Raw genomic sequence first — 27,739 nt, 5'->3', positions numbered from 1 at the left:
TCGAGAGACGTCGAGCAATAGTCCCCCTAGTGAATTGTAGTCCCGGGTTTTTTTTCAGGGCAGCGTAGCTTTCCATAACGTGGCAGACGCACACTGAATGAAAGCCTGCCAAGAACCGCCGTCATGAGGCTGCTTCAAAGCTGTGGAACGCTAACCATAGAGAACACCTTAGTTCCCGGCCCTGTAAACTGCATAGTGAGGGATGTTCCCAGAGCTGTGTATCCCTTGATTGTGCTCAGAAGGCTTTGGGCACACAGCACACTTCCTTGGAAAGAAGTGCCCACGTGAGAGTCTTGAGCGCTGTGAGGCCTACTAAGGCTAAAGCCGTCCTATCTCTGGTAATGGGAAAATGTGCACCTTACCTCGAGAATAGAGGTCACATTTAGTTGGCACTTGAGCGACAGTATGCTCCTGGGGTGAGCTCCCAGGAAGGAATCGCAAGCACCTGGTTTCTTTTGGGAAGACTCACTGCTCCTCAGAGGCATCTGTGGAGTGAATAGTACCCTGGTGGTGGGGTTGTCAGGCGGCTTGGAAGCTGCAACGAAGTTGCTTTGCAAAGGGGGAAAGTCGGGCTTCTCCCACATTCTCCAGTTGCCAACTTGACCCCACAGCGCATTGAACAGCACTCTCTGACTGACTACTGGAGACTTTCAGCCACACTGGGCCTTTCTAGGATCACACTTCGTTTGACGCGGGGTGTTTGGCATGCCATGAATAGCATTACCCGCTTAATGACTGAGTCAGGCCTAGGTGACTTTGGATCGTCAAAATGCCTCACAATTGTACCGGGTTTTCTGTACTTTCTGTCAGGCTGGACCTACAGTGTACCTGGCGTCACAATAGAGAGATGACAGGTAAGAGTTGCCAGGATGCACTTAAGGCTCAAGAATTCTTTCACTGCCGTTCAGAGGGCCTCCACAGAGGGAGAGCCACGTTGACTGTAATACTGGCAAAAACGTTGTCCTGGAGCTGCCTTACAGCTGTAGAAATCAAGCTCTGCAAACGAGAAGCAGTTCATTGCCCTCCCCTCTGCAGAGAAAGAGTTGACCCCAACAGTTTGTTCTGTGTTGTGTGGCTCGGAAAACAAACAGGGGACTCACAGCGCACACGCTCTCCCACAGAAGGGAATTCATACGCGAATCTCTGAGGCCTAAGGAGAGCCGTAGAGGAGTTAAAGCACTCTATCGAGTCAGGGTTCATGGAGATGGCTGCACACAAAACCTCGCTCATAGGAAACACTCGTGCTTACCTTGAGGCTAGGGCTCACGTTTACTTCGCACTTTAGCTGGGGCAAGCGTGGGATGAGCTCCCAGCAAGGCACTGGAGACCACCTGGTTTCATAGGAGAAACTCTCTTTCTTCACTGAGGCATTCCTAGAGGTGACTAGAAGACGGGTAGCAGCAATGTCTTTCAGTCAGCCTGGAGGCCGACACTATCTACTTTTCAAATGGGGAAAATCCTGCCTCTTTCCAGGCTTCTCAATTACAAAGTGGATCACCCAGCACATACACCTATCTTCTCTGACAACCCAAGGGAGACCCTTGGAACACACTTCGGCCTTCTGCGATGAAACTTTTGCATGCCGGGTGTGCTACATGTGGTGAACGGCATAATCCTCTAAATGCCCTCAGTAGGCCTAGGTGACTTTGGATGTTCCAAATGCCTAGCAATGCTCAGAGTAAATCTCTACATTACTTCGGGCTGGGCCTAAAGTCCAGTTTCCACGTCACTTCGAGAGACGTCGAGCAGGAGTCCCCCAACTGAATTGGAGCACTGGGGGTTTCTTTCAGGGCAGCGTAGCTTTCCATAACGTGGCAGACGCACACGGAACGAAAGCCTGCCCAGAACCGCGGTCCTGAGGCTGCTTCAAAGCTGTGGAACGCTAGCCATAGAGGACACCTTAGTTCCCGGCCCTTTCAACTGCATAGTGAGGGATGTTCCCAGAGCGGTGTATCCCTTGATTGTGCTCAGAAGGCTTTGGGCACACAGCGCACTTCCTTGGAAAGAAGTGCCCACGTGAGAGTCTTGAGCGCTGTGAGGCCTACTAATGCTAAAGCCGTCCATTGACTAAGACTCCCTGGAAACTGGTGCACACCTATCTCTGGTATTGGGAAAATGTGCACCGTACCTCGAAACTAGAGGTCACATTTAGTTGGCACTTGAGCGACCGCATGCTCCTGGGGTGAGCTCCCAGTTAGGAATCGCAAGCACCTGGTTTCATTTGGAAACACTCACTGCTCCTCAGAGGCATCTGTGGAGTGAAGAGTACCCTGGTTGTGGGGACTTCAGGCGGCTGGGAAGCTGCCACGAAGTAGCTTTGCCAAGGGGGAAAGTCGGGCTTCTCCCACATCCGGCAGTTGCCAACTTGACCCAACAGCGCATTGACCAACACTCTCTGACTGACTACTGTAGACTTTCAGCCACACTGGGCCTTTCTAGGACCACACTTCGTTGGACGCGGGGGGCTTTGCGTGCCATGAATAGCATTACCCGCTTAATGACCGAGTCAGGCCTAGGTGACTTTGGATCGTCCAAATGCCTCAAAATTGTACCGGGTTTTCTGTACTTTTTGTCAGCCTGGACCGACAGTGTACCTTGCGTCACAATAGAGAGATGACAGGTAAGAGTTGCCAGGATGCACTTTAGGCTCAGGGATTCTTTCAGTGCTATTCAGAAGGCCTCAACAGAGGGAGAGCCACGTTGACTGTGATACTGGCAAAAACGTTGTCCTGGAGCTGCCTTACAGCTGTAGAAATCAAGCTCTGCAAGCGAGAAGCAGTTCATTGCCCTCCCCTCTGCAGAGAAAGAGTTGACACCAACAGTTTCTTCTGTGTTGAGTGGCTCGGAATAAAAACAGGGGACTAACAGTGCACACGCTCTCCCACAGAAGGGAATTCACACGCGACCGCCTGAGGCCTACGGAAAGCCGTAGAGGAGTTAAAGCACTCTATCGAGTCAGGGTTCATGGAGATGGCTGCACACAAAACCTCGCTGATAGGGAACACTCGTGCTTACCTGGAGGCTAGGGCTCACGTTTACTTCGCACTTTAGCTTGGGCAAGCATGGGATGAGCTCCCCGCAAGGCACTGGAGACCACCTGGTTTCATAGGAGAAACTCTCTTTCTTCACTGAGGCATTCCTAGAGGTGACTAGAAGACGGGTAGCAGCAATGTCTTTCAGTCAGCCTGAATGCCGCCACTATCTACCTCTCAAATGGGGAAAATCCTGCCTCTTTCCAGGCTTCTCAATTACAACCTGGATCACCCAGCACATACACGTATCTTCTCTGACAATCCGTGGGAGACCCTTTGAACACACTTCGGCCTTCTGCGATGAAACTTTTGGATGCAGTGTGTGCTGCACTTGGTGAACGGCATAATCCTCTAAATGCCCTCAGTTGGCCTAGGTGACTTTGGATGTTCCAAATGCCTAGCAATGCTCAGAGTAAATCTCTAATTTATTTCGGGCTGGACCTAAAGTCCAGTTTTCACGTCACTTCGAGAGACGTCGAGCAGGAGTCCCCCAAATGAATTGGAGCCCCGGGGGTTTCTTTCAGGGCAGCGTAGCTTTCCATAACGTGGCAGACGCACACGAAACGAAAGCCTGCCAAAAACGGCGGTCCTCAGGCTGCTTCAAAGCTGGGGAACGCTAGCCATAGAGAACACCTTAGTTCCCGGCCCTTTCAACTGCATAGTGAGGTATGTCGCCAGAACGCTGTATCCCTTGATTGTGCTCAGAAGGCTATGGATACACAGAGCACTTCCTTGGAAAGAAGTGCCCACGTGAGAGTCTTGAGCACTGTGAGGCCTACTAATGCTAAAGCCGTCCATTGACTAAGACTCCCTGGAAACTGGTGCACACTTATCTCTGGTAATGGGAAAATGTGCACCTTACCTCGAGACTAGAGGTCACATTTAGTTGGCACTTGAGCGACCGTATGCTCCTGGGGTGAGCTCCCAGGAAGGAATCGCAATTACCTGGTTTCTTTTGGAAAAACTCACTGCTCCTCAGAGGCATCTGTGGAGTGAAGAGTACCCTGGTGGTGAGGACTTCAGGCGGCTGGGAAGCTGCCACGAAGTTGCTTTGCCAAGGGGGAAAGTCGGGCTTCTCCCACTTCCTCCATTTGCCAACTTGACCCCACAGCTCATTGACCAGCACTCTCTGACTGACTACTGGAGACTTTCAGCCACACTGGGCCTTTCTAGGACCACACTTCGTTGGACGCGGGGGGTTTTGTGTGCTGTGAATAGCATTACCCGCTTAATGACTGAGTCAGGCCTAGGTGACTTTGGATCGTCCAAATGCCTCACAATTGTACTGGGTTTTCTGTACTTTCTGTCAGGCTGGACCTACAGTGTACCTTGCGTCACAATAGAGAGATGACAGGTAAGAGTTGCCAGGATGCACTTTAGGCTCAGGGATTCTTTCAGTGCCGTTCAGAGTGCCTCCACAGAGGGAGAGCCTCGTTGACTGTGATACTGGCAAAAACGTTGTCCTGGAGCTGCCTTACAGCTGTAGAAATCAAGCTCTGCAAGCGAGAAGCAGTTCATTGCCCTCCCCTCTGCAGAGAAAGAGTTGACCCCAACAGTTTGTTTGTTTTGTGTGGCTCGGAAAACAAACAGGGGACTCACAGCGCACACGCTCTCCCACAGAAGGGAATTCACACGCGACCCGCTGAGGCATACGGAAAGCCGTAGAGGAGTTAAAGCACTCTATCGAGTCAGGGTTCATGGAGATGGCTGCACACAAAACCTCGCTCATAGGAAACACTCGTGCTTACCTGGAGGCTAGGGCTCACGTTTACTTCGCACTTTACCTAGGGCAAGCGTGGGATGAGCTCCCAGCAAGGCACTGGAGACCACCTGGTTTCACAGGAGAAACTCTCTTTCTTCACTGAGGCATTCCTAGAGGTGACTAGAAGACGGGTAGCAGCAATGTCTTTCAGTCAGCCTGGAGACCGCCTCTATCTACCTTTCAAATGGGAAAATACTGCCTCTTTCCAGGCTTCTCAATTACAAACTGGATCACCCAGCACATACACCTATCTTCTCTGACAATCCGAGGGAGACCCTTGGAACACATTTCGGCCTTCGGCCATGAATCTGTGGGATGCAGTGTGTGCTGCATGTGGTGAACGGCATAATCCTCTAAATGCCCTCAGTAGGCCTAGGTGACTTTGGATGTTTCAAATGCCTAGCAATGCTCAGAGTAAATCTCTACTTTTTTCGGGCTGGACCTAAAGTCCAGGTTCCACGTCACTTCGACAGACGTCGAGCAGGAGTCCCCCAAATGAATTGGAGCCCCAGGGGTTTCTTTCAGGGCACCGTAGCTTTCCATATCGTGGCAGACGCACACGGAACGAAAGCCTGCCAAGAACCGCGGTCCTGAGGCTGCTTCAAAGCTGTGGAACGCTAGCCATAGAGAACACCTTAGTTCCCGGCCCTTTCAACTGCATAGTGAGGGATGTTCCCAGAGCGGTGTATCCCTTGATTGTGTTCAGAAGGCTTTGGGCACACAGCGCACTTCCTTGGAAAGAAGTGCCCACGTGAGAGTCTTGAGCGCTGTGAGGCCTACTAATGCTAAAGCCGTCCATTGACTAAGACTCCCTGGAAACTGGTGCACACATATCTCTGGTAAGGGGAAAATGTGCACCGTACCTCGAAACTAGAGGTCCCATTTAGTTGGCACTTGAGCGACCGTATGCTCCTGGGGTGAGCTCCCAGGAAGGAATCACAAGCACCTGGTTTCTTTTGGAAAAACTCACTGATCCTCAGAGGCATTTGTGGAGTGAAGAGTGCACTGGTGGTGGGGTTTTCAGGCGGCTAGGAAGCTGCCACGAAGTTTCTTTGCAAAAGGGGAAAGTCGGTCTTCTCCCACATTCTCCAATTTCCAACTTGACCCCACAGCGCATTGACCAACACTCTCTGACTGACTACTGGAGACTTTCAGCCACACTGGGCCTTTCTAGGATCACACTTCGTTGGACGCGGGGGGTTTTGCGTGCCATGAGTAGCATTACCCGCTGAATGACTGAGTCAGGCCTAGGTGATTTTGGATCGTCCAAATGCCTCACAATTGTACCGGGTTTTCTGTACTTTCTGTCAGGCTGGTCCTACAGTGTACCTTCCGTCACAATAGAGAGATGACAGGTAAGAGTTGCCAGGATGCACTTTAGGCTCAGGGATTCTTTCAGTGCTGTTCAGAGGGCCTCAACAGAGGGAGAGCCACGTTGACTGTGATACTGGCAAATACGTTGTCCCGGAGCTGCCTTACAGCTGTAGAAATCAAGCTCTGCAAGCGAGAAGCAGTTCATTGCCCTCCCCTCTGCAGAGAAAGAGTTGACCCCAACAGTTTGTTCTCTGTTGTGTGGCTCGGAAAACAAACAGGGGACTCACAGTGCACAAGCTCTCCCACAGAAGGGAATTCACACGCGACACCCTGAGGCCTTCGCAAAGCCGTAGAGGAGTTAAAGCACTCTATCGAGTCAGGGTTCATGGAGATGGCTGCACACGAAACCTCGCTGATAGGGAACACTCGTGCTTACCTGGAGGCTAGGGCTCACGTTTACTTCTCACTTTAGGTGGGGCAAGCGTGGGATGAGCTCCCAGCAAGGCACTGGAGACCACCTGGTTTCACAGGAGAAACACTATTTCTTCACTGAGGCATTCCTAGAGGTGATTTAGAAGATGGGTAGCAGCAATGTCTTTCAGTCAGCCTGGAGGCCGCCACTATCTACCTTTCAAATGGGGAAAATACTGCCTCTTTCTAGGCTTCTCAATTACAAAGTGGATCACCCGGCACATACACCTATCTTCTCTGACAATCCGAGGGAGACCCTTGGAACACACTTCGGCCTTCTGCGATGAAACTTTTGGATGCAGTGTGTGCTGCATGTGGTGAACGGCATAATCCTCTAAATGCCCTCAGTAGACCTAGGTGACATTGGATGTTCCAAATGCCTAGCAATGCTCAGAGTAAATCTCTACTTTATTTCGGGCTGGACCTAAAGTCCAGTTTCCACGTCAATTCGACAGACGTCGAGCAGGAGTCCCCCAACTGAATTGGAGCCCCGGGGGTTTCTCTCAGGGCAGCGTAGCTTTCCATAACGTGGCAGACGCACACGGAACGACAGCCTGCCAAGAACTGCGGTCCTGAGGCTGCTTCAAAGCTGTGGAACGCTAGCCATAGAGAACACCTTAGTTCCCGGCCCTTTCAACTGCATAGTGAGGGATGTCCCCAGAGCGGTGTATCCCTTGATTGTGCTCAGAAAGCTATGGATACACTGAGCACTTCCTTGGAAAGAAGTGCCCACGTGAGAGTCTTGAGCGCTGTGAGGCCTACTAAGGCTAAAGCCGTCCAATGACTAAGACACCCTGGAAACTGGTGCACACCTAACTCTGGTAATGGGAATATGTGCACCTTACCTCAAGACGAGAGGTCACATTTAGTTGGCACTTGAGCGACCGTATGGTCCTGGGGTGAGCTCCCAGGAAGGAATCGCAAGCACCTGGTTTCTTTTGGAAAAACTCACTGCTCCTCAGAGGCATCTGTGGAGTGAAGAGTACCCTAGTGGTGCGACTTCAGGCGGTTGGGAAGCTGCCACGAAGTTGCTTTGCCATGGGGGAAAGTCGGGCTTCTCCCACATCCTCCAGTTGCCAACTTGACCCCACAGCGCTTTGACCAGCACTCTCTGACTGACTACTGGAGACTTTCAGCCACACTGGGCCTTTCTAGGACCACACTTCGTTGGAGGCGGGGTGTTTTGCGTGCCATGAATAGCATTAACCGCTTAATGACTGAGTCAGGCCTAGGTGACTTTGGATCGTCCAAATGCCTCACAATTGTACCGGGTTTTCTGTACTTTCTGTCACCCTTGACCTACAGTGTACCTGGCGTCACAATAGAGAGATGACAGGTAAGAGTTGCCAGGATGCACTTTAGGCTCAGGGATTCTTTCAGTGCCGTTCAGAGTGCCTCCACAGAGGGAGAGCCACGTTGACTGTGATACTGGCAAAAACGTTGTCCTGGAGCTGCCTTACAGCTGTAGAAATCAAGCTCTGCAAGCAAGAAGCAGTTCATTGCCCTCCCCTCTGCAGAGAAAGAGTTGACCCCAACAGTTTGTTCTGTGTTGTGTGGCTCGGAAAACAAACAGGGGACTCACCGCGCACACGCTCTCCCACAGAAGGGAATTCACACGCGACCCGCTGAGGCCTACGGAAAGCCGTAGAGGAGTTAAAGCACTCTATCGAGTCAGGGTTCATGGAGATGGCTGCACACGAAACCTCGCTGATAGGGAACACTCGTGCTTAACTGGAGGCTAGGCCTCACGTTTACTTCGCACTTTAGCTGGGGCAAGGGTGGGATGAGCTCCCAGCAAGACACTGGAGACCACCGGGTTTCACAGGAGAAACTCTCTTTCTTCACTGAGGCATTCCTAGAGGTGACGTACAAGACGGGTAGCAGCAATGTCTTTCAGTCAGCCTGGAGGCCGACACTATCTACCTTTCAAATGGGGAAAGTACTGCCTCTTTCCAGGCTTCTCAATTACAAACTGGATCACCCAGCACATACACCTATCTTCTCTGACAATCAGAAGGAGACCCTTGGAACACACTTCGGCCTTCTGCGATGAAACTTTGGATGCCTTGTGTGCTGCATGTGGTGAACGGCATAATCCTCTAAATGCCCTCAGTAGGCCTAGGTGTCTTTGGATGTTCCAAATGCCTAGCAACGCTCAGAGTAAATCTCTACTTTTTTCGGGCTGGACCTAAAGTCCAGGTTCCACGTCACTTCGAGAGACGTCGAGCAGGAGTCCCCCAAATGAATTGGAGCCCGGGGGTTTCTTTCAGGGCAGCGTAGCTTTCCATATCGTGGCAGACGCACACGGAACGAAAGCCTGCCAAGAACCGCGGTCCTGAGGCTGCTTCAAAGCTGTGGAACGCTAGCCATAGAGAACACCTTAGTTCCCGGCCCTTTCAACTGCATAGTGAGGGATGTTCCCAGAGCGGTGTATCCCTTGATTGTGCTCAGAAGGCTTTGGGCACACAGCGCACTTCCTTGGAAAGAAGTGCCCACGTGAGAGTCTTGAGCGCTGTGAGGCCTACTAATGCTAAAGCCGTCCATTGACTAAGACTCCCTGGAAACTGGTGCACACATATCTCTGGTAAGGGGAAAATGTGGACCGTACCTCGAAACTAGAGGTCCCATTTAGTTGGCACTTGAGCGACCGTATGCTCCTGGGGTGAGCTCCCAGGAAGGAATCACAAGCACCTGGTTTCTTTTGGAAAAACTCACTGCTCCTCAGAGGCATCTGTGGAGTGAAGAGTACCCTGGTGGTGGGGACTTCAGGCGGCTGGGAAGCTGCCACGAAGTTGCTTTGCCAAGGGGGAAAGTCCGGCTTCTCCCACATCCTCCAGTTGCCAACTTGACCCAACAGCGCATTGACCAACACTCTCTGACTGACTACTGGAGACTTTCAGCCACACTGGGCCTTTCTAGGACCACACTTCGTTGGACGCGGGGGGTTTTGCGTGCCATGAGTAGCATTACCCGCTGAATGACTGAGTCAGGCCTAGGTGACTTTGGATCGTACAAATGCCTCACAATTGTACCGGGTTTTCTGTACTTTCTGTCAGGCTGGTCCTACAGTGTACCTTCCGTCACAATAGACAGATGACAGGTAAGAGTTGCCAGGATGCACTTTAGGCTCAGGGATTCTTTCAGTGCTGTTCAGAGGGCCTCAACAGAGGGAGAGCCACGTTGACTGTGATACTGGCAAATACGTTGTCCCGGAGCTGCATTACAGCTGTAGAAATCAAGCTCTGCAAGCGAGAAGCAGTTCATTGCCCTCCCCTCTGCAGAGAAAGAGTTGACCCCAACAGTTTGTTCTCTGTTGTGTGGCTCGGAAAACAAACAGGGGACTCACAGTGCACAGGCTCTCCCACAGAAGGGAATTCACATGCGACCCCCTGAGGCCTTCGCAAAGCCGTAGAGGAGTTAAAGCCCTCTATCGAGTCAGGGTTCATGGAGATGGCTGCACACAAAACCTCGCTCATAGGAAACACTCGTGCTTACCTGGAGGCTAGGGCTCACGTTTACTTCGCACTTTAGCTGGGGCAAGCGTGGGATGAGCTCCCAGCAAGGCACTGGAGACCACCTGGTTTCATAGGAGAAACTCTCTTTCTTCACTGAGGCATTCCTAGAGGTGACTAGAAGACGGGTAGCAGCAATGTCTTTCAGTCAGCCTGGAGGCCGCCACTATCTACTTTTCAAATGGGGAAAATCCTGCCTCTTTCCAGGCTTCTCAATTACAAAGTGGATCACCCAGCACATACACCTATCTTCTCTGACAACCCAAGGGAGACCCTTGGAACACACTTCGGCCTTCTGCGATGAAACTTTTGCATGCAGGGTGTGCTACATTTGGTGAACGGCATAATCCTCTAAATGCCCTCAGTAGGCCTAGGTGACTTTGGATGTTCCAAATGCCTAGCAATGCTCAGAGTAAATCTCTACTTTACTTCGGGCTGGGCCAAAAGTCCAGTTTCCACGTCACTTCGAGAGACGTCGAGCAGGAGTCCCCCAACTGAATTGGAGCACTGGGGGTTTGTTTCAGGGCAGCGTAGCTTTCCATAACGTGGCAGACGCACACGGAACGAAAGCCTGTCCGGAACCGCAGTCCTGAGGCTGCTTCAAAGCTGTGGAACGCTAGCCATAGAGAACACCTTAGTTCACGGCCCTTTCAACTGCATAGTGAGGGATGTTCCCAGAGCGGTGTATCCCTTGATTGTGCTCAGAAGGCTTTGGGCACACAGCGCACTTCCTTGGAAAGAAGTGCCCACGTGAGAGTCTTGAGCGCTGTGAGGCCCACTAATGCTAAAGCCGTCCATTGACTAAGACTCCCTGGAAACTGGTGCACACCTATCTCTGGTAATGGGAAAATGTGCACCGTACCTCGAAACTAGAGGTCACATTTAGTTGGCACTTGAGCGACCTTATGCTCCTGGGGTGAGCTCCCAGGTAGGAATCGCAAGCACCTGGTTTCATTTGGAAACACTCACTGCTCCTCACAGGCATCTGTGGAGTGAAGAGTACCCTGGTGGTGGGGACTTCAGGCGGCTGGGAAGCTGCCACGAAGTAGCTTTTTCAAGGGGGAAAGTCGGGCTTCTCCCACATCCGCCAGTTGCCAACTTGACCCAACAGCGCATTGAACAACACTCTCTGACTGACTACTGTAGACTTTCAGCCACACTGGGCCTTTCTAGGACCACACTTCGTTGGACGCGGGGGGCTTTGCGTGCCATGAATAGCATTACCCGCTTAATGACCGAGTCAGGCCTAGGTGACTTTGGATCGTCCAAATGCCTCAAAATTGTACCGGGTTTTCTGTACTTTCTGTCAGCCTGGACCGACAGTGTACCTTGCGTCACAATAGAGAGATGACAGGTAAGAGTTGCCAGGATGCACTTTAGGCTCAGGGATTCTTTCAGTGCTATTCAGAAGGCCTCAACAGAGGGAGAGCCACGTTGACTGTGATACTGGCAAAAACGTTGTCCTGGAGCTGCCTTACAGCTGTAGAAATCAAGCTCTGCAAGCGAGAAGCAGTTCATTGCCCTCCCCTCTGCAGAGAAAGAGTTGACACCAACAGTTTCTTCTGTGTTGAGTGGCTCGGAATAAAAACAGGGGACTAACAGTGCACACGCTCTCCCACAGAAGGGAATTCACACGCGACCGCCTGAGGCCTACGGAAAGCCGTAGAGGAGTTAAAGCACTCTATCGAGTCAGGGTTCATGGAGATGGCTGCACACAAAACCTCGCTGATACGGAAAACTCGTGCTTACCTGGAGGCTAGGGCTCACGTTTACTTCGCACTTTAGCTTGGGCAAGCATGGGATGAGCTCCCCGCAAGGCACTGGAGACCACCTGGTTTCATAGGAGAAACTCTCTATCTTCACTGAGGCATTCCTAGAGGTGACTAGAAGACGGGTAGCAGCAATGTCTTTCAGTCAGCCTGAATGCCGCCACTATCTACCTCTCAAATGGGGAAAATCCTGCCTCTTTCCAGGCTTCTCAATTACAACCTGGATCACCCAGCACATACACCTATCTTCTCTGACAATCCGAGTGAGACCCTTTGAACACACTTCGGCCTTCTGCGATGAAACTTTTGGATGCAGTGTGTGCTGCACTTGGTGAACGGCATAATCCTCTAAATGCCCTCAGTCGGCCTAGGTGACTTTGGATGTTCCAAATGCCTAGCAATGCTCATAGTAAATCTCTAATTTATTTCGGGCTGGACCTAAAGTCCAGTTTTCACGTCACTTCGAGAGACGTCGAGCAGGAGTCCCCCAAATGAATTGGAGCCCCGGGGGTTTCTTTCAGGGCAGCGTAGCTTTCCATAACGTGGCAGACGCACACGAAACGAAAGCCTGCCAAAAACGGCGGTCCTCAGGCTGCTTCAAAGCTGGGGAACGCTAGCCATAGAGAACACTTTAGTTCCCGGCCCTTTCAACTGCATAGTGAGGTATGTCGCCAGAACGCTGTATCCCTTGATTGTGCTCAGAAGGCTATGGATACACAGAGCACTTCTTTGGAAAGAAGTGCCCACGTGAGAGTCTTGAGCACTGTGAGGCCTACTAATGCTAAAGCCGTCCATTGACTAAGACTCCCTGGAAACTGGTGCACACTTATCTCTGGTAATGGGAAAATGTGCACCTTACCTCGAGACTAGAGGTCACATTTAGTTGGCACTTGAGCGACCGTATGCTCCTGGGGTGAGCTCCCAGGAAGGAATCGCAATTACCTGGTTTCTTTTGGAAAAACTCACTGCTCCTCAGAGGCATCTGTGGAGTGAAGAGTACCCTGGTGGTGAGGACTTCAGGCGGCTGGGAAGCTGCCACGTAGTTGCTTTGCCAAGGGGGAAAGTCGGGCTTCTCCCACTTCCTCCATTTGCCAACTTGACCCCACAGCTCATTGACCAGCACTCTCTGACTGACTACTGGAGACTTTCAGCCACACTGGGCCTTTCTAGGACCACACTTCGTTGGACGCGGGGGGTTTTGCGTGCCATGAATAGCATTACCCGCTTAATGACTGAGTCAGGCCTAGGTGACTTTGGATCGTCCAAATGCCTCACAATTGTACCGGGTTTTCTGTACTTTCTGTCACCCTTGACCTACAGTGTACCTGGCGTCACAATAGAGAGATGACAGGTAAGAGTTGCCAGGATGCACTTTAGGCTCAGGGATTCTTTCAGTGCCGTTCAGAGTGCCTCCACAGAGGGAGAGCCTCGTTGACTGTGATACTGGCAAAAACGTTGTCCTGGAGCTGCCTTACAGCTGTAGAAATCAAGCTCTGCAAGCGAGAAGCAGTTCATTGCCCTCCCCTCTGCAGAGAAAGAGTTGACCCCAACAGTTTGTTTGTTTTGTGTGGCTCGGAAAACAAACAGGGGACTCACAGCGCACACGCTCTCCCACAGAAGGGAATTCACACGCGACCCTCTGAGGCCTACGGAAAGCCGTAGAGGAGTTAAAGCACTCTATCGAGTCAGGGTTCATGGAGATGGCTGCACACAAAACCTCGCTCATAGGAAACACTCGTGCTTACCTGGAGGCTAGGGCTCACGTTTACTTCGCACTTTACCTAGGGCAAGCGTGGGATGAGCTCCCAGCAAGGCACTGGAGACCACCTGGTTTCACAGGAGAAACTCTCTTTCTTCACTGAGGCATTCCTAGAGGTGACTAGAAGACGGGTAGCAGCAATGTCTTTCAGTCAGCCTGGAGACCGCCTCTATCTACCTTTCAAATGGGAAAATACTGCCTCTTTCCAGGCTTCTCAATTACAAACTGGATCACCCAGCACATACACCTATCTTCTCTGACAATCCGAGGGAGACCCTTGGAACACATTTCGGCCTTCGGCCATGAATCTGTGGGATGCAGTGTGTGCTGCATGTGGTGAACGGCATAATCCTCTAAATGCCCTCAGTAGGCCTAGGTGACTTTGGATGTTTCAAATGCCTAGCAATGCTCAGAGTAAATCTCTACTTTTTTCGGGCTGGACCTAAAGTCCAGGTTCCACGTCACTTCGACAGACGTCGAGCAGGAGTCCCCCAAATGAATTGGAGCCCCAGGGGTTTCTTTCAGGGCAGCGTAGCTTTCCATATCGTGGCAGACGCACACGGAACGAAAGCCTGCCAAGAACCGCGGTCCTGAGGCTGCTTCAAAGCTGTGGAACGCTAGCCATAGAGAACACCTTAGTTCCCGGCCCTTTCAACTGCATATTGAGGGATGTTCCCAGAGCGGTGTATCCCTTGATTGTGCTCAGAAGGCTTTGGGCACACAGCGCACTTCCTTGGAAAGAAGTGCCCACGTGAGAGTCTTGAGCGCTGTGAGGCCTACTAATGCTAAAGCCGTCCATTGACTAAGACTCCCTGGAAACTGGTGCACACATATCTCTGGTAAGGGGAAAATGTGCACCGTACCTCGAAACTAGAGGTCACATTTAGTTGGCACTTGAGCGACCGTATGCTCCTGGGGTGAGCTCCCAGGAAGGAATCACAAGCACCTGGTTTCTTTTGGAAAAACTCACTGATCCTCAGAGGCATCTGTGGAGTGAAGAGTACCCTGGTGCTGGGGACTTCAGGCGGCTGGGAAGCTGCCATGAAGTAGCTTTGCCAAGGGGGAAAGTCCGGCTTCTCCCACATCCTCCAATTTCCAACTTGACCCCACAGCACATTGACCAGCAATCTCTGGCTGACTACCGGAGATTTTTAGCCACATTGGGCCTTTCTAGGATCACACTTCGTTGGACGCGGGGTTTTTGCGTGCCATGAATAGCATGACCCGCTGAATGACTGAGTCAGGCCTAGGTGACTTTGGATCGTCCAAATGCCTCACAATTGTACCGGGTTTTCTGTACTTTCTGTCAGGCTGGACCTACAGTGAACCATGCGTCACAATAGAGAGATGACAGGTAAGAGTTGCCAGGATGCCCTTTAGGCTCAGGGATTCTTTCAGTGCCGTTCAGAGGGCCTCCACAGAGGGAGAGCCACGTTGACTGTGATACTGGCAAAAACGTTGTCCCGGAGCTGCCTTACAGCTGTAGAAATCAAGCTCTGCAAGCGAGAAGCAGTTCATTGCCCTCCCCTCTGCACAGAAAGAGTTGACCGCAACAGTTTGTTCTGTGTTGCGTGGCTCGGAAAACAAACAGGGGACTCACAGCGCACACGCTCTCCCACAGAAGGGAATTCACACGTGACCCACTGAGTCCTACGGAAAGCCGTAGAGGAGTTAAAGCACTCTATCGAGTCAGGGTTCATGGAGATGGCTGCACACAAAACTTCGCTGATAGGGAACACTCGTGCTTACCTGGAGGCTAGGGCTCACGTTTACTTCGCACTTTAGCTTGGGCTAGCATGGGATGATTTCCCCGCAAGGCATTGGAGACCACCTGGTTTCATAGGAGAAACTCTCTTTCTTCACTGAGGCATTCCTAGAGGTGACTAGAAGACGGGTAGCAGCAATGTCTTTCAGTCAGCCTGGAGGCCGCCACTATCTACCTTTCAAATGGGGAAAAGACTGCCTCTTTCCAGGCTTCTCAATTACAAAGTGGATCACCCAGCACATACACCTATCTTCTCTGACAATCCGAGGGAGACCCTTGGAACACACTTCGGCCTTCTGCGATGAAACTTTGGGATGCCTTGTGTGCTGCATTTGGGGAACGGCATAATCCTCTAAATGCCCTCAGTAGGCCTAGGTGACTTTGGATGCTCCAAATGCCTAGCAATGCTCAGAGTAAATCTCTACTTTATTTCGGGCTGGACCTAAAGTCCAGTTTCCACGTCACTTCGAGAGACGTCGAGCAGGAGTCCCCCAACTGAATTGGAACCCCGGGGTTTTCTTTCAGGGCAGCGTAGCTTTCCATAACTTGGCAAACGAACACGGAACAAAAGCCTGCCCAGATCCGCGGTCCTGAGGCTGCTTCAATGCTTTGGAACGCTAGCCATAGAGAACACCTTAGTTCCCGGCCCTTTCAACTGCATAGTGAAGGATGTTCCCAGAGCTGTGTATCCCTTGATTGTGCTCAGAAGGCTTTGGGTACACAGCGCACTTCCTAGGAAAGAAGTGTCCACGTGAGAGTCTTGAGCGCTGTGAGGCCTACTAATGCTAAAATCGTCCATGGACTAAGACTCCCTGGAAACTGGTGCACACCTATCCCTGGTAATGGGAAAATGTGCACCTTACCTCGAGACTAGAAGTCCCATTTAGTTGGCACTTTAGCGACAGTATGCTCCTGGTGTGAGCTCCCAGAAAGGAATCACAAGCACCTGGTTTCTTTCCGAAAAACTCACTGCTCCTCAGAGGCATCTGTGGAGTGAATAGTACCCTTGTGGTGGGGTGTTCAGGCGGCCTGGAAGCTGCCACGAAGTTGCTTTGCAAAGGGGAAAAGTCGGGCTTCTCCCACATTCTCCAATTTCCAACTTGACCCCACAGCGCATTGACCAGCACTCTCTGGCTGACTACTGGAGACTTTCAGCCACTTTGGGCCTTTTTAGGATCACACTTCGTTGGACGCAGGGGGCTTTGCGTGCCATGAATAGCATGACCCGCTGAATGACGGAGTCAGGCCTAGGTGACTTTGGATCGTCCAAATGCCTCACAATTGTACCGGGTTTTCTGTACTTTCTGTCAGCCTGGACCTACAGTGTACCTTGCGTCACAATACAGAGATGACATGTAAGAGTTGCCAGGATGGCCTTTAGGCTCAGGGATTCTTTCAGTGCCGTTCAGAGGAACTAAACAGAGGGAGAGCCTCGTTGACCTTATACTGCCTAAAACGTTTTACCGGAGCTGCCTTACAGCTGTAGAAATCAAGCTCTGCAAGCGAGAAACAGTTCATTGCGCCCCCCTCTGAAAGAAAGAATTGACCCCAACAGTTTGTTCTGTGTTGTGTGACTCGGAAAACAAACAGGGGACTCACAGCGCACAAGCTCTCCCACAGAAGGGAATTCACTCGCTACCACCTGAGGCCTACGGACAGCCGTAGAAGAGTTAAAGCACTCTATCGAGTCAGGGTTCATGGAGATGGCTGCACACGAAACCTCGCTGATAGGGAACACTCGTGCTTACCTGGAGGCTAGGGCTCACGTTTACTTCTCACTTTAGCTAGGGCAAGCATGGGATGAGCTCCCAGCAAGGCACTGGAGACCACCTGGTTTCACAGGAGGAACTCTCTTTCTTCACTGAGGAATTCCTAGAGGTGACTTAGAAGACGGGTAGCAGCAATGTCTTTCAGTCAGCCTGGAGGCCGCCACTATCTACCGTTCAAAATGGGAAAATACTGCCTCTTTCCAGGCTTCTCAATTACAAACTGGATAACCCAGCACATACACCTATCTTCTCTGACAATCCGAGGGAGACCCTTGGAACACATTTCGGCCTTCTGCGATGAAACTTTGGGATGCAGTGTGTGCTGCATGTGGTGAACGGCATAATCCTCTAAATGCCCTCAGTAGGCCTAGGTGACTTTGGATGTTCCAAATGCCTAGCAATGCTCAGAGTAAATCTCTACTTAATTCGGGCTGGACCTAAAGTCCAGTTTCCACGTCACTTCGAGAGACGTCGAGCAGGAGTCCCCCAAATGAATTGGAGCACTGGGGGTTTCTTTCAGGGCAGCGTAGCTTTCCATAACGTGGCAGACGCACACGGAACGAAAGCCTGCCCAGAACCGTGGTCCTGAGGCTGCTTTAAAGCTGTGGAACGCTAGCCATAGAGAACACCTTAGTTCCCGGCCCTTTCAACTGCATAGTGAGGGATGTTCCCAGAGCGGTGTATCCCTTGATTGTGCTCAGAAGGCTTTGGGCACAAAGCGCACTTCCTTGGAAAGAAGTGCCCACGTGAGAGTCTTGAGCGCTGTGAGGCCTACTAATGCTAAAGCCGTCCATTGACTAAGACTCCCTGGAAACTGGTGCACACCTATCTCAGGTAATGGGAAAATGTGCACCGTACCTCGAAACTAGAGGTCACATTTAGTTGGCACTTGAGCGACCGTATGCTCCTGGGGTGAGCTCCCAGGTAGGAATCGCAAGCACCTGGTTTCATTTGGAAACACTCACTGCTCCTCAGAGGCATCTGTGGAGTGAAGAGTACACTGGTGGTGGGGACTTCAGGCGGCTGGGAAGCTGCCACGAAGTAGCTTGGCCAAGGGGGAAAGTCGGGCTTCTCCCTCATCCGCCAGTTGCCAACATGACCCAACAGCGCATTGACCAACACTCTCTGACTGACTACTGTAGACTTTCAGCCACACTGGGCCTTTCTAGGACCACACTTCGTTGGACGCGGGGGGCTTTGCGTGCCATGAATAGCATTACCCGCTTAATGACCGAGTCAGGCCTAGGTGACTTTGGATCGTCCAAATGCCTCAAAATTGTACCGGGTTTTCTGTACTTTCTGTCAGCCTGGACCGACAGTGTACCTTGCGTCACAATAGAGAGATGACAGGTAAGAGTTGCCAGGATGCACTTTAGGCTCAGGGATTCTTTCAGTGCTATTCAGAAGGCCTCAACAGAGGGAGAGCCACGTTGACTGTGATACTGGAAAAAAGTTGTCCTGGAGCTGCTTTACAGCTGTAGAAATCAAGCTCTGCAAGCGAGAAGCAGTTCATTGGCCTCCCCTCTGCAGAGAACGAGTTGACACCAACAGTTTCTTCTGTGTGAGTGGCTCGGAATAAAAACAGGGGACTCACAGTGCACACGCTCTCCCACAGAAGGGAATTCACACGCGACCGCCTGAGGCCTACGGAAAGCCATAGAGGAGTTAAAGCACTCTATCGAGTCAGGGTTCATGGAGATGGCTGCACACAAAACCTCGCTGATAGGGAACACTCGTGCTTACCTGGAGGCTAGCGCTCACGTTTACTTCGCACTTTAGCTTGGGCAAGCATGGGATGAGCTCCCTGCAAGGCACTGGAGACCACCTGGTTTCATAGGAGAAACTCTCTTTCTTCACTGAGGCATTCCTAGAGCTGACTAGAAGACGGGTAGCAGCAATGTCTTTCAGTCAGCCTGAATGCCGCCACTATCTACCTCTCAAATGGGGAAAATCCTGCCTCTTTCCAGGCTTCTCAATTACAACCTGGATCACCCAGCACATACACCTATCTTCTCTGACAATCCGAGTGAGACCCTTTGAACACACTTCGGCCTTCTGCGATGAAACTTTTGGATGCAGTGTGTGCTGCACTTGGTGAACGGCATAATCCTCTAAATGCCCTCAGTCGGCCTAGGTGACTTTGGATGTTCCAAATGCCTAGCAATGCTCAGAGTAAATCTCTAATTTATTTCAGGCTGGACCTAAAGTCCAGTTTTCACGTCACTTCGAGAGACGTCGAGCAGGAGTCCCCCAAATGAATTGGAGCCCCGGGGGTTTCTTTCAGAGCAGCGTAGCTTTCCATAACTTGGCAGACGCCCACGAAACGAAAGCCTGCCAAGAACGGCGGTCCTGAGGCTGCTTCAAAGCTGGGGAACGCTAGCCATAGAGAACACCTTAGTTCCCGGCCCTTTCAACTGCATAGTGAGGTATGTCGCCAGAACGCTGTATCCCTTGATTGTGCTCAGAAGGCTCTGGATACACAGAGCACTTCCTTGGAAAGAAGTGCCCACGTGAGAGTCTTGAGCGCTGTGAGGCCTACTAATGCTAAAGCCGTCCATTGACTAAGACTCCCTGGAAACTGGTGCACACTTATCTCTGGTAATGGGAAAATGTGCACCTTACCTCGAGACTAGAGGTCACATTTAGTTGGCACTTGAGCGACCGTATGCTCCTGGGGTGAGCTCCCAGGAAGGAATCGCAATTACCTGGTTTCTTTTGGAAAAACTCACTGCTCCTCAGAGGCATCTGTGGAGTGAAGAGTACCCTGGTGGTGAGGACTTCAGGCGGCTGGGAAGCTGCCACGAAGTTGCTTTGCCAAGGGGGAAAGTCGGGCTTCTCCCACTTCCTCCATTTGCCAACTTGACCCCACAGCTCATTGACCAGCACTCTCTGACTGACTACTGGAGACTTTCAGCCACACTGGGCCTTTCTAGGACCACACTTCGTTGGACGCGGGGGGTTTTGCGTGCTGTGAATAGCATTACCCGCTTAATGACTGAGTCAGGCCTAGGTGACTTTGGATCGTCCAAATGCCTCACAATTGTACCGGGTTTTCTGTACTTTCTGTCAGGCTGGACCTACAGTGTACCTGGCGTCACAATAGAGAGATGACAGGTAAGAGTTGCCAGGATGCACTTTAGGCTCAGGGATTCTTTCAGTGCCGTTCAGAGTGCCTCCACAGAGGGAGAGCCACGTTGACTGTGATACTGGCAAAAACGTTGTCCTGGAGCTGCCTTACAGCTGTAGAAATCAAGCTCTGCAAGCGAGAAGCAGTTCATTGCCCTCCCCTCTGCAGAGAAAGAGTTGACCCCAACAGTTTGTTTGTTTTGTGTGGCTCGGAAAACAAACAGGGTACTCACAGCACACACGCTCTCCCACAGAAGGGAACTCACACGCGACCCGCTGAGGCCTACGGAAAGCCGTAGAGGAGTTAAAGCACTCTATCGAGTCAGGTTTCATGGAGATGGCTGCACACAAAACCTCGCTCATAGGAAACACTCGTGCTTACCTGGAGGCTAGGGCTCACGTTTACTTCGCACTTTACCTAGGGCAAGCGTGGGATGAGCTCCCAGCAAGGCACTGGAGACCACCTGGTTTCCCAGGAGAAACTCTCTTTCTTCACTGAGGCATTCCTAGAGGTGACTAGAAGACGGGTAGCAGCAATGTCTTTCAGTCAGCCTGGAGACCGCCTCTATCTACCTTTCAAATGGGAAAATACTGCCTCTTTCCAGGCTTCTCAATTACAAACTTGATCACCCAGCACATACACCTATCTTCTCTGACAATCCGAGGGAGACCCTTGGAACACATTTCGGCCTTCGGCCATGAATCTTTGGGATGCAGTGTGTGCTGCATGTGGTGAACGGCATAATCCTCTAAATGCCCTCAGTAGGCCTAGGTGACTTTGGATGTTTCAAATGCCTAGCAATGCTCAGAGTAAATCTCTACTTTTTTCGGGCTGGACCTAAAGTCCAGGTTCCACGTCACTTCGAGAGACGTCGAGCAGGAGTCCCCCAAATGAATTGGAGCCCCAGGGGTTTCTTTCAGGGCAGCGTAGCTTTCCATATCGTGGCAGACGCACACGGAACGAAAGCCTGCCAAGAACCGCGGTCCTGAGGCTGCTTCAAAGCTGTGGAACGCTAGCCATAGAGAACACCTTAGTTCCCGGCCCTTTCAACTGCATAGTGAGGGATGTTCCCAGAGCGGTGTATCCCTTGATTGTGCTCAGAAGGCTTTGGGCACACAGCGCACTTCCTTGGAAAGAAGTGCCCACGTGAGAGTCTTGAGCGCTGTGAGGCCTACTAATGCTAAAGCCGTCCATTGACTAAGACTCCCTGGAAACTGGTGCACACATATCTCTGGTAAGGGGAAAATGTGCACCGTACCTCGAAACTAGAGGTCACATTTAGTTGGCACTTGAGCGACCGTATGCTCCTGTGGTGAGCTCCCAGGAAGGAATCACAAGCACCTGGTTTCATTTGGAAAAACTCACTGATCCTCAGAGGCATCTGTGGAGTGAAGAGTGCACTGGTGGTGGGGTGTTCAGGCGGCTGGGAAGCTGCCACGAAGTTTCTTTGCAAAGGGGGAAAGTCGGTCTTCTCCCACATTCTCCAATTTCCAACTTGACCCCACAGCGCATTGACCAACACTCGCTGACTGACTACTGGAGACTTTCAGCCACACTGGGCCTTTCTAGGATCACACTTCGTTGGACGCGGGGGGTTTTGCATGCCATGAGTAGCATTACCCGCTGAATGACTGAGTCAGGCCTAGGTGACTTTGGATCGTCCAAATGCCTCACAATTGTACCAGGATTTCTGTACTTTCTGTCAGGCTGGACCTACAGTGTACCTTCTGTCACAATAGAGAGATGACAGGTAAGAGTTGCCAGGATGCACTTTAGGCTCAGGGATTCTTTCAGTGCTGTTCAGAGGGCCTCAACAGAGGGAGAGCCACGTTGACTGTGATACTGGCAAATACGTTGTCCCGGAGCTGCCTTACAGCTGTAGAAATCAAGCTCTGCAAGCGAGAAGCAGTTCATTGCCCTCCCCTCTGCAGAGAAAGAGTTGACCCCAACAGTTTGTTCTCTGTTGTGTGGCTCGGAAAACAAACAGGGGACTCACAGTGCACAAGCTCTCCCACAGAAGGGAATTCACACGCGACCCCCTGAGGCCTTCGCAAAGCCGTAGAGGAGTTAAAGCACTCTATCGAGTCAGGGTTCATGGAGATGGCTGCACACGAAACCTCGCTGATAGGGAACACTCGTGCTTACCTGGAGGCTAGGGCTCACGTTTACTTCTCACTTTAGATGGGGCAAGCGTGGGATGAGCTCCCAGCAAGGCACTGGAGACCACCTGGTTTCACAGGAGAAACTCTATTTCTTCACTGAGGCATTCCTAGAAGTGATTTAGAAGATGGGTAGCAGCAATGTCTTTCAGTCAGCCTGGAGGCCGCCACTATCTACCTTTCAAATGGGGAAAATACTGCCTCTTTCTAGGCTTCTCAATTACAAAGTGGATCACCCGGCACATACACCTATCTTCCCTGACGATCCGAGGGAGACCCTTGGAACACACTTCGGCCTTCTGCGATGAAACTTTTGGATGCAGTGTGTGCTGCATGTGGTGAACGGCATAATCCTCTAAATGCCCTCAGTAGGCCTAGGTGACATTGGATGTTCCAAATGCCTAGCAATGCTCAGAGTAAATCTCTACTTTATTTCGGGCTGGACCTAAAGTCCGGTTTCCACGTCAATTCGAGAGACGTCGAGCAGGAGTCCCCCAACTGAATTGGAGCCCCGGGGGTTTCTCTCAGGGCAGCGTAGCTTTCCATAACGTGGCAGACGCACACGGAACGAAAGCCTGCCAAGAACCGCGGTCATGAGGCTGCTTCAAAGCTGTGGAAGGCTAGCCATAGAGAACACCTTTGTTCCCGGCCCTTTCAACTGCTTAGTGAGGGATGTTCCCAGAGCGGTGTATCCCTTGATTGTGCTCAAAAGGATTTGGGCACACAGCACACTTCCTGGGAAAGAAGTGCCCATGTGAGAGTCTTGAGCGCTGTGAGGCCTACTAATGCTAAAGCCGTCCATTGACTAAGACTCCCTGGAAACTGGTGCACACCTATCTCTGGTAAGGGGAAAATGTGCATTGTACCTTGAAACTAGAGGTCACATTTAGTTGGGACTTGAGCGACCGTATGCTCCTGGGGTGAGCTCCCAGGTAGGAATCGCAAGCACCTGGTTTCTTTTGGAAATACTCACTGCTCCTCAGAGGCATCTGTGGAGTGAAGAGTACCCTGGTGGTGGGGACTTCAGGCGGCTGGGAAGCTGCCACGAAGTAGCTTTGCCAAGGGGGAAAGCGGGCTTCTCCCACATCCTCCAGTTGCCAACTTGACCCAACAGCGCATTGACCAACACTCTCTGACTGACTACTGTAGACTTTCAGCCACACTGGGCCTTTCTAGGACCACACTTCGTTGGACGCGGGGGGCTTTGCGTGCCATGAATAGCATTACCCGCTTAATGACCGAGTCAGGCCTAGGTGACTTTGGATCGTCCAAATGCCTCACAATTGTACCAGGTTTTCTGTACTTTCTGTCAGGCTGGACCTACAGTGTACCTTCCGTCACAATAGAGAGATGACAGGTAAGAGTTGCCAGGATGCACTTTAGGCTCAGGGATTCTTTCAGTGCTGTTCAGAAGGCCTCAGCAGAGGGAGATCCACGTTGACTGTGATACTGGCAAATACGTTGTCCCGGAGCTGCCTTACAGCTGTAGAAATCAAGCTCTGCAAGCGAGAAGCAGTTCATTGCCCTCCCCTCTGCAGAGAAAGAGTTGACCCCAACAGTTTGTTCTCTGTTGTGTGGCTCGGAAAACAAACAGGGGACTCACAGTGCACAAGCTCTCCCACAGAAGGGAATTCACACGCGACCCCCTGAGGCCTTCGCAAAGCCGTAGAGGAGTTAAAGCACTCTATCGAGTCAGGGTTCATGGAGATGGCTGCACACGAAACCTCGCTGATAGGGAACACTCGTGCTTACCTGGAGGCTAGGGCTCACGTTTACTTCTCACTTTAGGTGGGGCAAGCGTGGGATGAGCTCCCAGCAAGGCACTGGAGACCACCTGGTTTCACAGGAGAAACTCTATTTCTTCACTGAGGCATTCCTAGAAGTGATTTAGAAGATGGGTAGCAGCAATGTCTTTCAGTCAGCCTGGAGGCCGCCACTATCTACCTTTCAAATGGGGAAAATACTGCCTCTTTCTAGGCTTCTAATTACAAAGTGGATCACCCGGCACATACACCTATCTTCCCTGACGATCCGAGGGAGACCCTTGGAACACACTTCGGCCTTCTGCGATGAAACTTTTGGATGCAGTGTGTGCTGCATGTGGTGAACGGCATAATCCTCTAAATGCCCTCAGTAGGCCTAGGTGACATTGGATGTTCCAAATGCCTAGCAATGCTCAGAGTAAATCTCTACTTTATTTCGGGCTGGACCTAAAGTCCGGTTTCCACGTCAATTCGAGAGACGTCGAGCAGGAGTCCCCCAACTGAATTGGAGCCCCGGGGGTTTCTCTCAGGGCAGCGTAGCTTTCCATAACGTGGCAGACGCACACGGAACGAAAGCCTGCCAAGAACGGCGGTCCTGAGGCTGCTTCAAAGCTGGGGAACGCTAGCCATAGAGAACACCTTAGTTCCCGGCCCTTTCAACTGCATAGTGAGGTATGTCGCCAGAACGCTGTATCCCTTGATTGTGCTCAGAAGGCTATGGATCCACAGAGCACTTCCTTGGAAAGAAGTGCCCACGTGAGAGTCTTGAGCGCTGTGAGGCCTACTAATGCTAAAGCCGTCCATTGACTAAGACTCCCTGGAAACTGGTGCACACTTATCTCTGGTAATGGGAAAATGTGCACCTTACCTCGAGACTAGAGGTCACATTTAGTTGGCACTTGAGCGACCGTATGCTCCTGGGGTGAGCTCCCAGGAAGGAATCGCAATTACCTGGTTTCTTTTGGAAAAACTCACTGCTCCTCAGAGGCATCTGTGGAGTGAAGAGCACCCTGGTGGTGAGGACTTCAGGCGGCTGGGAAGCTGCCACGAAGTTGCTTTGCCAAGGGGGAAAGTCGGGCTTCTCCCACTTCCTCCATTTGCCAACTTGACCCCACAGCTCATTGACCAGCACTCTCTGACTGACTACTGGAGACTTTCAGCCACACTGGGCCTTTCTAGGACCACACTTCGTTGGACGCGGGGGGTTTTGCGTGCTGTGAATAGCATTACCCGCTTAATGACTGAGTCAGGCCTAGGTGACTTTGGATCGTCCAAATGCCTCACAATTGTACCGGGTTTTCTGTACTTTCTGTCAGGCTGGACCTACAGTGTACCTGGCGTCACAATAGAGAGATGACAGGTAAGAGTTGCCAGGATGCACTTTAGGCTCAGGGATTCTTTCAGTGCGTTCAGAGTGCCTCCACAGAGGGAGAGCCACGTTGACTGTGATACTGGCAAAAACGTTGTCCTGGAGCTGCCTTACAGCTGTAGAAATCAAGCTCTGCAAGCGAGAAGCAGTTCATTGCCCTCCCCTCTGCAGAGAAAGAGTTGACCCCAACAGTTTGTTTGTTTTGTGTGGCTCGGAAAACAAACAGGGGACTCACAGCACACACGCTCTCCCACAGAAGGGAATTCACACGCGACCCGCTGAGGCCTACGGAAAGCCGTAGAGGAGTTAAAGCACTCTATCGAGTCAGGGTTCATGGAGATGGCTGCACACAAAACCTCGCTCATAGGAAACACTCGTGCTTACCTGGAGGCTAGGGCTCACGTGTACTTCGCACTTTACCTAGGGCAAGCGTGGGATGAGCTCCCAGCAAGGCACTGGAGACCACCTGGTTTCATAGGAGAAACTCTCTTTCTTCACTGAGGCATTCCTAGAGGTGACTAGAAGACGGGTAGCAGCAATGTCTTTCAGTCAGGCTGGAGGCCGCCACTATCTACTTTTCAAATGGGGAAAATCCTGCCTCTTTCCAGGCTTATCAATTACAAACTGGATCACCCAGCACATACACCTATCTTCTCTGACAATCCGAGGGAGACCCTTGGAACACATTTCGGCCTTCGGCCATGAATCTGTGGGATGCAGTGTGTGCTGCATGTGGTGAACGGCATAATCCTCTAAATGCCCTCAGTAGGCCTAGGTGACTTTGGATGTTTCAAATGCCTAGCAATGCTCAGAGTAAATCTCTACTTTTTTCGGGCTGGACCTAAAGTCCAGGTTCCACGTCACTTCGACAGACGTCGAGCAGGAATCCCCCAAATGAATTGGAGCCCCAGGGGTTTCTTTCAGGGCAGCGTAGCTTTCCATATCGTGGCAGACGCACACGGAACGAAAGCCTGCCAAGAACCGCGGTCCTGAGGCTGCTTCAAAGCTGTGGAACGCTAGCCATAGAGAACACCTTAGTTCCCGGCCCTTTCAACTGCATAGTGAGAGATGTTCCCAGAGCGGTGTATCCCTTGATTGTGCTCAGAAGGCTTTGGGCACACAGCGCACTTCCTTGGAAAGAAGTGCCCACGTGAGAGTCTTGAGCGCTGTGAGGCCTACTAATGCTAAAGCCGTCCATTGACTAAGACTCCATGGAAACTGGTGCACACATATCTCTGGTAAGGGGAAAATGTGCACCGTACCTCGAAACTAGAGGTCACATTTAGTTGGCACTTGAGCGACCGTATGCTCCTGGGGTGAGCTCCCAGGAAGGAATCACAAGCACCTGGTTTCTTTTGGAAAAACTCACTGATCCTCAGAGGCATCTGTGGAGTGAAGAGTGCACTGGTGGTGGGGTTTTCAGGCGGCTGGGAAGCTGCCACGAAGTTTCTTTGCAAAGGGGGAAAGTCGGTCTTCTCCCACATTCTCCAATTTCCAACTTGACCCCACAGCGCATTGACCAACACTCTCTGACTGACTACTGGAGACTTTCAGCCACACTGGGCCTTTCTAGGATCACACTTCGTTGGACGCGGGGGGTTTTGCGTGCCATGAGTAGCATTACCCGCTGAATGACTGAGTCAGGCCTAGGTGACTTTGGATCGTCCAAATGCCTCACAATTGTACCGGGTTTTCTGTACTTTCTGTCAGGCTGGTCCTACAGTGTACCTTCCGTCACAATAGAGAGATGACAGGTAAGAGTTGCCAGGATGCACTTTAGGCTCAGGGATTCTTTCAGTGCTGTTCAGAGGGCCTCAACAGAGGGAGAGCCACGTTGACTGTGATACTGGCAAATACGTTGTCCCGGAGCTGCCTTACAGCTGTAGAAATCAAGCTCTGCAAGCGAGAAGCAGTTCATTGCCCTCCCCTCTGCAGAGAAAGAGTTGACCCCAACAGTTTGTTCTCTGTTGTGTGGCTCGGAAAACAAACAGGGGACTCACAGTGCACAAGCTCTCCCACAGAAGGGAATTCACACGCGACCCCCTGAGGCCTTCGCAAAGCCGTAGAGGAGTTAAAGCACTCTATCGAGTCAGGGTTCATGGAGATGGCTGCACACGAAACCTCGCTGATAGGGAACACTCGTGCTTACCTGGAGGCTAGGGCTCACG

The 27,739-nt window shown here is 51.5% G+C and overlaps 1 long non-coding RNA gene across 1 annotated transcript in view; it reads left to right on the top strand.

Annotated features, from left to right (window-relative positions):
• Nucleotides 1-22,026, top strand: part of LOC308610534 — a 169,160-nt gene extending 147,134 nt beyond the window's left edge. Inside the window, exon 4 of the long non-coding RNA XR_014014575.1 lies at nt 21,987-22,026. This is a non-coding gene — a long non-coding RNA (uncharacterized lncRNA). The remainder of the gene's footprint in view (nt 1-21,986) is intronic.
• Nucleotides 22,027-27,739: the final 5,713 nt, after the last annotated feature.

This window comes from Mesoplodon bidens (genome assembly GCF_964165515.1).
Source record: "Mesoplodon bidens genome assembly, contig: HAP1_SCAFFOLD_471, whole genome shotgun sequence".
Taxonomy (NCBI): Eukaryota; Metazoa; Chordata; class Mammalia; order Artiodactyla; family Ziphiidae; genus Mesoplodon; species Mesoplodon bidens.
This window is presented reverse-complemented; position numbering and strand designations above follow the sequence as displayed.